The sequence below is a fragment of the Sciurus vulgaris genome (assembly GCF_902686455.1).
Source record: "Sciurus vulgaris genome assembly, chromosome: 11".
NCBI lineage: Eukaryota > Metazoa > Chordata > Mammalia > Rodentia > Sciuridae > Sciurus > Sciurus vulgaris.
Genome location: NC_136472.1, coordinates 5385346 through 5395429, shown reverse-complemented (window position 1 = coordinate 5395429; position 10084 = coordinate 5385346).

Below are 10084 nucleotides of genomic sequence, written 5' to 3'. Positions count from 1 at the left end.
CATCTCTCCTCACCCCTGTGCCTGCATGAATGCTGGATCCACCACATTTGCTGGATGAAGGACTTGGTGTCCCTGAAGGCAGGCAGCTGTGGGCTACCTTGGAGTCAGCGTCCAAGGAGGAAATAAGCCTGTCATCCCAGCAACTCTGGAGGCTGAGGCAGGAGGACCGCAAGTTTAGGCCGGCCTCAGCAACTTAGTGAGACCTCAAAGTTTTAAAAGAAAAGGATGTAGCCCAGCAGTGAAGTGCCCCTGGGTTCAGTCCTCAGTAACGACCCCCAAAGCTAGAGATTAAACGAAAAACCCAGCTGCCGCCGCGCCCCCTCTGCACCCCAGCTGAGCCCGCCCCGGCCCTGCAGCTGCCCTCACTCCAGTGAGCCGTGTGCTCTGCTGGGCTGACACGCAGCTTCCGGCACCTCTGAGAGGGTGTCACGCAGTGGCGGCAGCTGGCAGTGCCAACGCAAGGGCATGATCCCCAGAGACCCCAGCAGCCGGAGGGGATTTATCTTTTGCAGGATAAATGTGCGGTGGGAGCAGGGCGGGTGGCACAGACCTGGAGACCTGCTGGACGCACAGAGGATCCCTTTGCTGGCAGACAGTGGACATGATCCAGGCGGGCGGTGGGGAAGCGAAGTCCCACCCACCTCCCCAACCCCATGGCCCTCTCGCGTCCGGGGCTTGGGGGAGGGGTGCGTGGAAGGTTAAAGAGCAGGGAGCCCAGAGGGGCGGCCCCTTCCCTGGAAGGCCAGGAGTCCTGGCAGCGCTGGACAGGGTGCCTGACAGGGACTGGGAGAGCTGCGTTCTGAGAGGACTGGGCATCCTGTGCCACCCTTGTGGACCGTGGCCCTGGACCCCATGGGCCACTACGGACGTTGAGCCATGGACTGTCGCTAGCCCAAAGCGGGCTCATGGCTGCGGGGAAGCGGGGGCCTGTCACGAGACCCACTCACCCAGCACCAGGCGGCCTGCACGCTGGCCCGTGGGCATGTCCGCCAGCAGGCAGCCGAGGACAAACCCTGACCTCTGGGGAATGCGTGGCCAGCCGAGGACGCTGCCAGGTCCTTGTGTGGCTTCCCGCCGGCCGCCAGCTCGGACCTGGCTCTGCTCAGGTCGGTGCAGCCTGGGCCCCAGCCCCACCCGCAGGCAGAGGTGGAACCAGGCCACCTTCTGCGCCTCCAGTGCGGGGCTTCCCGGGCTCTTCCTGCAGAGCTGGTGGGCAGGCGGGGCGGGTCATCTGAGCCTCCAGGAATAGCCCTTTCTTCCTCAGGCCGGGGCTCTGGGCCACCGCCCCGCAGGAAGACGTTCATTTCCAAGGTGGACGGAACATCTGGAAGCTCCAGCTGGCCTCATATGCACAGTCAGGCCATGGCCGAGTGTCCCAGGGTGCTGGGGGCACCATCTGGCCCCGAACCCTTGTGCCCTGGGGCCCTTCATGGAGTGACCACCGGCACATGCAGAGTGAGTCACTGGGACCTGCGGGTGTGGCGGGCCCAGCAGATGTGCACCCAGGAGCTCTGGGCAGGAACTGTCTCCTCCCATCCCTCCCTGGGAAGGCTGTCCCCTGAGCTGCCACTGTGTCCCCATCGTGGAGGCTGGTCCGCTGCCCAGGGTGAGTCACGGACAGCTCTCTGGGATTCAGAAGGTCCAGCCGTTTCCTGCAGATAAGCTCTGAGCACAGGGAAACCTGCGGGGTCGCGGCTGCCAGATGGCGCTTCCTCCGAGGCCGCAGCGCTAATTAGCCATTCCAAGCATAGTTTCAGCCGCATTAGGGATTTCCTCATCCGAATAAACTTCCTCCTGCGCGTCTCATTTTTGGCATCTGATAGGATCCTTTTTTGTCTTATTTATTTATTTCCTTTCACTCTAAGACTCAGGGGGACAGGGCTTGACCCCCACTGTGGGCGGATGGGCAGGTGAGGTTGGGGAGCTGGCGCCCCCGTCCCTCGGCCTCTGCTGCCTCTGCTCCCCTCTGCCCACCTCTGCCCACAGAGGCTGCCATGTGTGGCAGGGACGGGCACTGTGCCAATGCCCACAGCACCGCTCACGTCCCCTGACCTGCCAGCTCTGTCCCGCAGACCTGCGTGGCCTGCCCTGCACCCACCGGCCCTGGACGCCTGGTCAGCACCAGCTGGATCTGGTGGGAGGCCCCTCCGGGCAAATCAGCCTGGGGGGTGGGGTCCCCAAGCTGGGTGTCTGGTGAGGGGTCCGGGACGGCTAGTACTTCAGAGTCTGAGATGGAAACTCCTTCTGGGAAGTCTGCTCTCGTGCGGCTGCTCTAGGAAGGCCCCCGGGTGGGGGCCGGTGGGTTGGAGAAGCCCGGGAGGAGCAAGGCCCACTTTGTACCGGCCGGCCGCCAGGCCGGCTGCATCCTGCGGCTCCGCACGCACCTCCCAGGGCAGATCTAAGCCACAGTAGGTGGTTCCATGGAAGAGCTGCTGCTGCTCAGGCTGAGGGCCTCGGAGGCGGAGCTGGCCAAGAGGGGGACAGCCTGCCCGGAAGTGGAGAGTGCTTGGCCACAGAACGAGCATCCCTGCAGGTTACGTGGGGAAAAGTGTCCCTGGAAGCCCTCCATCAGACCTGTGAGCACAGCCAAGTAGGGACCTTGTGGCCTCCCTTCTGGGAGGACTAGGCCTCTGGGAGATGCCCCAGAAGCCTCATGGCTTTGGGACAGTCTCTCCAAAGGACGATTGTCCAGGCAGAGCCAGCTCATGTGGGGTGCCCAGGTGCCGGGGGAGTAGGGTGCTGGTGTCCTCAACCAAGCCAGTGGGGTGGAGCCCAGAGCTGCAGCTCACAGCCCTGTGGGGGCTGGGCCCCCAGGAGCCACCAAGCAAAGGAAGGAAGGGGGAAGGGGGGAAGATGGAAGGAGGGAGGGAGGGAGGGAGGAGGGAGGAGGGAGGACAGAAGGAGTGGGGAGGGCTGGAGGGAGGGAGCAATGATAAGAGGGAAGGAGGGAGGGAAAAGGGAGGGAGGAATAGGAGGGAGAGAGGGATAGATGGAAGGAGGGAGGAGGGAGGAGGGAGGAGGGAGGAGGGAGGAGGGAGGGCCAGCAGGAAGAACCGTATTGCTTTCACTGTAGTTTCCTTGGGCACTTTTGTTGTTGTTTTTTTGAGACAGAAGAAAGTAAGGGACAAACTCAGTGGAGGTACCTTCCGGAACTTCAGCCATGGCATGGGAGCCTGTTTTCCAGACACCTGACCCCCACGTGACCATGGGCAAGTCACACAGGTGTCCTCTACCTCCATCTCTTGGAAGGCCCCCAGCCGTGGGCCAGCCTCCCAGGGCCCCTGTCTGACCCCACAGCTCCTCCCAGAGGAGGCCACCCAGCCCCAGCCCCACAGACCCCTAGGAAAGCCTCGCAGTGGCGATGTCACAGACCCTGCCTGCAGGACACTTGCTGTGAGTGAGCCCAGCCTTGGACCGCTGTTGTCCAGTGGGGCCAGTGACGGCTTGCAGGTGGCCTGTGACCTTAACGGGCAGAGCTGGGACAGGAACCTTCTTTCTGGGTCCAGAGTCTTTGGACCAGAAAGACACCCCAGAGACAGGAAAGAGCAAGGGACAGAGAGGGGAACCGAGGCAGGGGATGGAGGTGCCCGTGCCCAGGAGGGTGCAGGGTGGGGAGGAAGCACGTGGGCCGGCGACTCAGGAGGAGCCGGTGGGGTCTGAGGGCAGTGCTGCCATCGCCTTGTGGTTGCCGTGCTTGGGACTGCAGTGCCCCCACCGTCCCCGTGTTGAGGGCTTGGCCCCGAGAGGCTGCTGGGCGGTGGCAGAGGCCTCTGGGGGACTTAGGTCACCAGGGCATGTCTGAAGGGCACTGAGACCTGCCGTCCGCAGCCAGCCACCCCTGGTGATGAGGTGAGTGGCTTCGCTCCCCGGGCGGCTGCGCCACAGGCCCAAAGCAACAGGCCGCTGGACGGAGGGCTGGATGGAGGGCCAGAACCACAGAGCTGTGGACTGAAAGCTGGCGGGTGGTGTGTCCCCCCAGCAGCAGAAAGCCCACTAGCACGGTGTCACCGTCTGGGTCCCTAATCAAGTCCTGGGAGGAACCGAGGCAGACAGCGCTCACTGCCCCCCGTCAGTCCCCTCCACTAACGGTGCAGACAGCCTGCAGGGTGGCCTCCGACCACCGAAATACCCTGCTTCCCAGCTTCCCGGCAGTCAGCGTGGCCATGGCCGAAGACACGCAGGCAGGGGCCAGCGTGGGGCTCCTGGAGGTGCGGCTCCTTCCTTGGCTTCTTCCTGGAGGCTCGGCCAGCCTCCAGCCCTGGGGCCAAAAGTCACCTGGGTAGGAAGGAGCAGCCAGGCAGAAGGGTCTGCACCTGCAGTGATGCACAAGGTGGCACAGAGCCGCCTGGTGCTCCTGTGTCCAGGTTCCCCATGTGACACAGCCACCCACATGGGACAAGGGCACACACCAGGATTCCTCCACTTAAACCAGCCAAGGCCATCCCAAACCGCCACGGCCGGGGCCGGCCCTTCTGCCCAGCAGCTCCCCTGGCTGGTGGGCTTGCAGGGGAGGCCATCCTGAGGATGCTCACTGGAGTCCGAGACCAAACGCCACACTCCACACATCTTCTGGGACTTTCTGTCCCTCCTCCACCCACCTCAGCAAGAACAGCCTCTTGGGTTGGCCTGGGTCAACCCAAGACCCAGTGCTAAACCCCTGGCTGTGCTGGACCCCTGGCCCCTGAGCCCATTGAGTCCTCTTCCCTGGTCAGCCAGGGACCTGGGAGCCAGCTCCAGAGGTGACCTGCAATGGCAGCCCCGGGAGACGCTGCAGAGGCCCGCTAGGTCAGGCGTCGCCAAGAAATGGTTCAGAGGACGCGCGTGTGCGTAGGCAGAGTCATCCAAGGAACCGGCTCGTGTGGTCATGGAGGCTGCAGGGCAGGCTGGAGCCTGCGGAAGGGCCGATGCTGCAGCTCAGGTGAGGCGTCTGCTGGTAGACCCGTCCCTCAGCAGGCTCCTCGGCCTTCCCTCCCGCGGCCCGCGGCTGACTGGACGAGGCCCGCCACACGAGCATCGCGCGTGTTCCTCAAGACTCACGTAAGTGCACACCATCTGGTGACCTCTGCTCTGGTGTGTGAGCACACGTGGGCATCGCGGCCAGAGCCCTGGACACCACAGGACTCTCCAGGCCCCGTGCACATCCAGGGGCTACCTGTTCTCTCTGGAATCACAGAATTAGGTTCTACGTTTCAGGTGGCCTGGGGCCATCTAGTCCCGGCATCCACGTGGTGCAGAGACACTCCCTCCCCGGGGCTCGCAGCCAGGTGGCTGGGGCTCCAGGCCTCCTCCTGACCTTCCCAACAACCCCTCGGGACCGCTGTCACGTGTGCACATGGGCATGCTCACCACGCACACACGGGCAGACGCAGGCGCGCTCGTGACACACACACGATTGTACAAAGGCACACGTGTGGATCCACGTACACGTGCACAGACACACTCACACACACACACACATACCCTCAGTCCCACCTGGGATGCAAGTCAGCATCCCGACGAGGCGTCTGCAGCCCTGGACCCGAGCCGCCTCTGCTATGGGGACGTTGTTCATGGGTGTGTCGTGCCCCCAGAGTCCTGTGAAAGCACGTTCTCTAGGGGTGAGCTGGCTTGCCCCCGGCCCTCGACCTGCGCAACAGATCTTCACCATTAGAGCTGAGGATTCGGCTCCCCCGCCAATGGGTGCAGGGCTGGCCCCAGCACCGTGGGGCTCCTCTGACTCCAGGGGACAGGCATCCCGGTCACATTCCCCACAGACAGGAGCCCCACACCGCAGACCTGTGGCTGAAGAAGGGCAGGTTGGCTTCAGGCCATTCCCAGGGTGTGGTGGACAGAAAATGGGCCTGTAAGTCAGGTGGACCTGTGTGTGCGGCCTGGCTTTGTCACACAGTTATGTGGCCTGGGCACATTGGGGACCCTCTGGATACCAAGGTGTGACCCTCGAGTGGGTGGCAGCCACGTCACAGGCACTGGTTAGATACTTGGGAGCCCAGTGCCCCGCCCTGGGCCTACTGACTCAGCTTGTGCACTTTAGCAAGCTCTCCGGGGTCCTTAGGGCCGCGAGACTCAGCACACTCTGTTCCCTTGTGAGCCTTGATATCATCAGCTGCAAAATGAGAAAATACTACACGTCGCTGAGCTCCAAATACCAAAAAGCCTGTTTTGAACTGACTTGAACAATCCAGCAAGGCACTGACTGATGTAACCGCCTAGGACCAGGTGGACATCAGGATCGTTTGATCCAGGGTACCCAAGAGGCTGCGGGCTCTGCCCTGCTCCACCTGTGCTTTCAGTCTTAGTCCAGGGCAAGGTGGCTGCAGCTTACCAGATTTCATATCCGCAGTGTCCAGAGGGAAAAGCTGAGCCTTGGGGACTTGGGGACTGTCTCTTCCAAACCTCAAGGGACCTTTCTCCTGCCTATCCCTGGCCCACTGATGTAGGTCTGGGTTCCTGGGCTGGTACTGGCACGGGGACTAGATCCTTCTCAGACCCAGACATGAAACAAACCTGCCGGTTCTCTTCCCAGCAGCACAGTCTCTTCACAGGGGGAGGCAGAAGCCAGTAGGCTTCTCGTGCTGGTCCTGTAAGATGTGCTGCCCCCAGGAGCTGCCCAGAATGTGCAACCCCAGAACACGTGAGTCCTCAGAAAAGAGCAGCTCTTCCCGCCCGTCAGCCCCACACGGCTCGGCAGGCTGCTTTTCCAAATGCCTGCACGGCTGCTCTGGCCTGAGTGCTCCCCACCCCAAGGAGGAGTGGGGGCTGCCTTTCTCTCCCCGGACTTTGTGGGGCTTTGTGACCTTTGTGACCTCTGCACTAAATAGACACGGGAGAGGAGGCACAGTGGGCTGCCAGGGCTGGGCCCAGCTTCCTCCCGGTTGTCTCTCTCTCTCCATGTCCTTTGGCACCCAGCCCCCCCAGCTGCAAGGAAGCCCAGGCCACGTGGGGAGCCTGCAGGGGTCCTCCACCAGCAAGCCCAGCAAGGTCTCAGCCGAGAGCCCACACCAGCTGCCAGGGCGCGTAGGTACACACAGGGTTGCCAGCTGCAAGTCTTCAAGCCCCAGTCCAGGGAGCGGGCTGTGGAGAGGAGCTTCCTGGCAGTTCCCGTTAGAACTCGTGACCCACAGCCCCACTGAGCATTTAGAAAGTCACACTTGCCGGGTGGGAGACCAAAGGTCCTCCCAGATGCCACATCTAGTCCCTAGAGTCCGTGACCATGGGGCCTTATGTGGTTCAAGGGGCTTGCAGATGTGGTGAAGGACCTTGAGGTGGGCACCTCGTGGACCAGCCAGGTGAGCACAGAACTGGACAAGAAGCCGGGGATCAAGGTCAGCAGGAGGAGGAGAAATGTAGACAAGGAAGGAGTGGGGCTGAGAATTGCGAAAGAAGGTTCCGGAAGAGCCCGGCCCTGCTGACCCTGATGGTAGCCTTCCGACCTCTAGACTCACCTGAGAGTAGATCTGTGTTGTTTTAAACTACTAAGTTGGTGGCCATTTGCTAACAACATCCCTAAGAAACTCATGTACATTTTTGATAATGACTGTAATTTTTAAAAAAGGACATAGGCATCTTCAGATTTTCCACTTCTTCTCCTGTCAATTTTGGTAAATTATTATTCTTTGAGAAACTTTTCAATTCCATCAAGGCTATTAATTTTTTTGTCCTAAAATTGCTGGTTTATCTCTGTGAATGTAAAGTGTGCATTTAAAAAGGATGTCTATCCTACAATATTTAAATATAGTTTCTACAAATTTCAAAGCATAGGTCAGGATGGTCAATAGTGTTTTTCAAATCTCCTGTTTACTTGCTGATTTTTGCCTAGTTCTTCTATCAGTTGCTGAGCGTGGTGGAACTGTGTTTTTCTCCTTTCGATTCTGTCAGTCTGGGCTTGGGCATCCTGAGATTCCACTAGGAGGTACAGCCACATTTAAAACTGACTTCCAGATGGACTGTCCTTTTCCTGGTGATGAAATGTCCCTTGTATCTTAAAAAGCACATTTTGCTGTCCGTTATCTGGTACTGATGTAACTACTCTGACCTTCTGATGCTGTCTACTTTCCTGGTATACCTTTTTCCATATGTTTACTTTCAACCTGTGTCTCTGTGCTCAAAGTACATTTTTATAGGTATAAAGTTGAGTCTTACATTTTTATTCAGGTATCTCATACCTTTTAATTAATATATTTATACCATTAATACTTAGTGTAATTATTGATCTGGTTGGATTTAGAGCTACTGTATTTCTTATTTGCTGCCCATCTGTCCTCTCTATTTTTCATTCTTCCATTTACCCCTTTCTGTCTTCTTAATATGTAGCAGTTTAAATATTTCCTTGTGGGTCATCTTTATATTTATTCTCTCCAGAGATTTATAATTTTTCTTTCGTTTTGGTTTATCTTCATCACTGTATGAAGCATAATTTTAATAGTTCTTTTAAAGTCCTTGTCTGATACTTCCAACATATGAGTCATGTTTTAGCCAGCTTTTTCATCACTGTGGCCAAACGACTTGAAAAGGATATCATAAAGGAGGAGAGTTTATCTGTGGCTCCCAGTTTGAGTGGTCTCAGTCCATAGACGGCTGACTGCATTGTTCTGGGCCTAAGTTGAGGCAGAGCCTCAAGGCGGAAGTGGGTGGAGGAGAGAGCAGCTTAGCTCAGTTCGTGGCAACAAAGAAGCAGAGAGAGCACCGCTCACCAGGGACAAAATATATACCCCAAAGGCACAACCCCAGTGACCCACTTCCTCCAGCTACACCCCTGCTGCTTACAGTCACCACCCAGTTAGTCCATTCAGCGCTGACTGGTCATTTCACCTCTGAACTTTCTTGCATGTCTCCATGTGCGCTTTGGAGGGACACCTCATATCTAAGCCATAATAAATCTCTTAGGGTTAACATCTGTTGGTTGTTAGTGGGTCACATTTTCTTGGTCCTCTGAATGTCAAGTCATTTTGGGTTCCAGCTGGATGTTGTGGCTATGAGTCCGTTTTGAGTCTGAGTTGTCTTATGTTCTACTGAAGGAGGCTTCGTGCTTGGCGTAGCTGGCAATCAACCGATGAGACGCAACTCTAAGCTCCACCTCCACCCGTATGTCTGGTGGTTGAAACCTCATTCGGTCCTTTAAGCCTTTGTTATTCTATTCTGAGTCTGTCACATACACGAGGGCTTCTGGGACCAGTGTGGTGGTGCACACAGAAATAGGAGACCCCCTTCCTTCACCCTCTGGGTCTCCCCCCTCACTCTCCAGGGGCAGCAGTGGCTGCCTGGGCTCTTGTACCTGGTTCTCCAGCCAACAAGAGGGTAGGGGTGCCCTGACATCTCAGCACCTTCCCACACCACTTGCTGGGAGTCCACGCCCACCCTGAGGCACAACTGGACACAGAAAGAGCCCCCTGGTGAGACCCCGCTCCCGGCCTGGCTCCCTCCCTCCCTGTTCTGCTTTTCTTCAGAATCTTTGGGTGGGCAGTTCCAGTCCTGCCCGCACGCACAGCAGAGCCCAGCCCCACACAGGGTGAGAGCAGACAAGCCAAGAATGGCCCGTCACAGAGCAGGCAGCCAAGCCCCTCTGCCTGAGAAACACAGGCTGTCTGCACTCCCGGATCCCCGGGTCTCCCAGGCTGGGCCAAGCTCCAGCACCAGGTTGGAGGAGCCGAGTGAGGACCGCTGAGCTGTGCCCATGGCTCTCTAAGAGTGTCGCATGAAGTCCTGGCATGAAGTCAAAGGGGCTCCATGGTAACCCATCAGATGGCCAGGTGGAGGGGGACCTCTCCTGGAGGGAAGGGCTCCACCTGGCACCGTGGGTTAGAAACCAATGCAGGAGAAACCCAGGAAGTCCTTAAGCCCTGCTGGGACTGCAGAACAGAGGCCTTCGCCCCCAAGCGTCCACAGGCAGGAGGCAGGCTGGACACTGACCAACGGCCAGCACGGTCACTTTTCTCTTGAAAAGAGGAGCAGACTCAGAGGATGGAACCAAGAGACCAGAGGACAAAGACAAAACGTCAGGGACCCGTCCCAGGAGCTGAGCCCCTGTCACACGCCCACTGGATTTCAGCATGGCGGTGGACCAGCTACACTCCGAGTCGGGTGTCCA